The sequence below is a fragment of the Balaenoptera borealis genome (assembly GCF_965194805.1).
Source record: "Balaenoptera borealis genome assembly, chromosome: 17".
NCBI lineage: Eukaryota > Metazoa > Chordata > Mammalia > Artiodactyla > Balaenopteridae > Balaenoptera > Balaenoptera borealis.
Window position 1 is genome coordinate 43,333,384 of NC_138876.1, and position 4,128 is coordinate 43,337,511.

The following is a 4,128-nucleotide window of genomic DNA, read 5'->3' on the forward strand; positions in this document are numbered from 1 at the left end:
GCTTTAACAACATTATATTAAACAAAGAATAACTATTATAATTGTCTTCTTGTTTCAGAGTTAACAGCTTACTTGCTCCAGAAAAGAGAAAATAATGGAAGAAAAGGAAGACCGTCATCCTTGTTTTAATTATTTTCACTGCTGTATCTTCATAGGTAAAATAAAATAAATGGTTGATAGGTCCAATAACGTTGACAGCTATGGAATGTGAAGACAAATAACGGGATTAAAAATCTACTTCTTCAGCTGAGTTTTGCTTGTCCTTAGGGGCTTAAGTAAATTAGATATGTACTAGGCCCTTCCTTTTCTTATGCCCATTCTCTCTATGCTCTTTTCCAAACCCCAATGAAGAAATCTGCCTTGATCTTTTCATATAATATGCAGCTATATGCACTTTCTTACATAAACATTTGCAATTCACCAAGGAGAATGTGAGATGCATGTTGCATGCTTATCAAGCGCCAGAAGAACTTTACAGATTACTGCCTGCCTCAGGATTCCAGTTCCCTGGTGCTTATGCATAAACAATGGATTTATGCAAACATTGTAACATTTTCAAACAGACTGTGACATGAGTCGTTCCTAGTTCATATAAGGTTCAGATATGCAGACTATTTTCTGCTAGTACTAGATCATTCATCTCATTGAGTTTAAAATATATCATCTCAGCTTATAATGTTGTCAGTATAAAATGTCATAATGTGGTACTCAATTTGAACAGCAAGATGGATATTAATCTCAAAGGTTCTGTGCACTGCTGGGTGGAATTGCACGAGGTGCAGCTGCATTAGTCTGTTTGTTTAGTAGTCTTTGTATCACACACAATATGCATAGGTGGTAAACATTTTTTTATATTATATACACTCTACAAATTCTCCCTGATAGCCCCAGTGGTATAATATGCATTATAACTTAAACCGGATGATATATTTAGAAAGAAAAAAAGCCTTTACAAAGAACAGCCTCACTGAAGTATAATGATAACATGCCTATTTACATAATGATAATGCACGTATTTACTGCCAAGCATGTTTGTTTTGCATTAGTGTTTGTGGCAAGGCATTGGGAATTAAAGAATTACAAAAGGGAGGTTTTCTAGTCTCCATTACTCTAGTAGGGTGGTTATTGGCAGTGAGCAAAGAAATGGAAACACTCATATCTGAAGTAGTGAAAAAAAAGGAACAATGCTAGTTGTTAAGTTCACATTGTTTATGAGTACAAATTAGCATGTGCCCGAACTCTTCACTTTTTTCCTAATTGTGAGACATGGGGTCTTCTAAAACAACTAAAAACTCTAGCATGGATATTTTTTTGGCAGCAAGCATCAAAAATTAAATACATAAAAAAAATCTCTGTTGGTCGTATGCATTCTTAACAAACATGTGTTTAAGGAAAACCACCACTGGAATCATCTACTCCAAGATGTGAAAATCAGCATTTTTGCTTTTCCATCCAAAGCTGTGAATTTATTTATATGTCGATGAAAGCCTGGAACCTTGCACTTAAAAAAAAAAAAAGTTAAGAGATGTTGTTTTGTGATCTGTCATATGTTTTTCTGAACTTTTTATAATAGAAAGGAGTCTCCGAAGAGCCTCACTCCTTTAACAAAGGCATGTCCCAGTTTATTAAAAAATCATACACAACAGGACTGCTTGCCAGGTTTTATAGTCCTAATGGAAATTTGGTCCAGAGCACAAAAATTATCTGGAAAAATGCCTGAAATTTCCCTGTCGCAGATGTTTCAACAGAAGGTGCTTGCATGCCATTCGTTAATACGGCGCCATACGGGACTCAGTGTGACCACTGCAATATAACCAGTAAGTAACACACGCAGCGTGCACCGGGCGCGCCAAATTCTCCGTCTGTTGTGTGGGACTCGTATCCCATGGATTGAGACGTACCTTGATGAAACTGCATTGTCATGAAATGATAATATTTGTGGATCACCATGCACAGAAAACATCCTATTGAGAATGTGGGAGGTCCGTTGAAAGATTCAGAGCGTTTCTTGGCATTGCGGTTGGTTAGAATGGATGTGAATATTAGTGTTTAAAGAGTCCTTGTTCCCGTCATGTGCCAATTTACAGGGGTAACTCCATGGAGAGAAAATTGCTTTTTCAAAGAATATTAGTTTGGGACAACATAATTAAAAGCCCATGTGGAAGTTGTTTCATCTGTATATATATGGAAGGCAAATGTACAGGCTGCCTTAGTTTATTCTTTGCTTTAAAATATGTATGAGGGAAGTGACTCAATGCACACTCTCTGAAATAAAAGAAATGTATTCATCCTTGCAGAGGATGATAAAAATAGAGGCACGTCTAGGATGCTACTCATATACACTGAATTTTTCTACTGAACCCAGATCGTTCTTGCTGGATAAGACTATCTGGAGCAACACTGTTATCCATTCTAAGGAGCAGATTTGCAGCTGCCCAGTACATACTCCATACTCAAAAACAGCTGCTACCTCTTGAAAATAATGTGCTTAATTCCGGGTTACTACAGGATGGGGAGACAGTTGGAAAGAGGGCAGAAAAATCATTTATGCTGTACCTCTTGGTCATCGAGGGTGCTGAAGAGATGTAAACACATAGTCATTGTATTTTTTGTGGTTCTTAAAAGTATTACTTGGCTAAACATAAAGAGCTAAAATATACTACAATTTCTGTAACCCTGTTATGACACCCATATTCTCTTAATATATCTGGAAGCCTCAAATCATCAGAGTGACCCAGGCTGCTCTCAAACTCTGAGAAGCTCTATGCTTAAGTTGCATTGTTACTTTCAAAACAATTGCTAATGTATTTGACTATGCTACTTCGCTCACATCTTAGGATGCTTTTGAGGGAAAGATGTTTACATGTTTTACTAAAATACTTTCTCTTTTTTGGGGAAAAAGAAAATAAATTTTACGTATTTTACTATCTTAACCAGTTTAATATCTCCATAAAGAAAAAAATGTTTATAGTCAGCAAAAAATTCTCAAAATTTTCCTTAGATTCTTTCTTCTCTTTACAAAGATGTTGACATTAATACTAAGCATTTTTGCAGTGGAGTAGGAGGTGGAGATATTCTTTTTACCACTTTCCTTTAATAAAATAAGTTATTACTTATTGTTAGCAATTAAAATAGTTATTTTCTCAGTGTGTTCATGCTATATACATACTTTTAATGTATATTTTCTTTTTTGATCTTTGCATTAACCTATTAAATAGTCCCAGTTATTGATAAGAAAACTGAGACTCAGTACTGTTAAGAGGCTTGTTCAGAACCGTACATCCTATTATTGGTGTTTCCAGGTCTTGGACATGGAGCTTCTAACTCCAGACTCTGGGCTTTTTTCATTGGATTATAAAATCATTCAACATAATTCACACTTCAAACCCTGATATCAGTTACTATCAAAGCACAGCCAATGCACAACTCAGCCACAAAACCAAGGATTTCTGCAGGTCCATTCAGAATGGTATTGTTATAATTTAAAGCCGTTGTTTATATTGACAACTTAGGATGTAATTGTCTAAATTTCTATTTCTGACATTTTATTTATAAGTCCATTGATGATACATTGAGGCACACTATTCTTCAAAATTACTTCACTATTTAAGCGTATATATTTGTATATTTTTAAGTATACACGTATTTGTATATTCTAGTATTTCCTGAAATATTTTTAGAGAAAGTGATAAATGTGACCTACAAATCTTTTGACTTCATGGAAGATGCCCACAATCCAGGATAGTCTGAGGGCCACTTGGCTAAACAAAAGTCAATGAAAACCCAAGACATTAATTTGTAGCTATGAAATTCTGCCTCAATATGAGCTCATATCACCCATTTGTCTTTTTCATAGGGAAGAAAAATGTTTTTTTTTTAAATCCCATAAATTTACTTTTATTTGGAAAGCTCTTATCTTCTCCAAATCACTCTGAAAATTCAAGTACTGGTGTACTGTACTCCAATACAGAAAAGAACAAAGTTTCCCTGTGTGATGATCCTTCAGTTAGAAATACTATGTATTGTACCCCAGGAAAACATTCCTCTTCCTGGGGTACAATACATAGTATGTTATAACATTGCTGGAAACTACTGGTTAGGAATAGCAAATTGTATGCTGGTGATCCT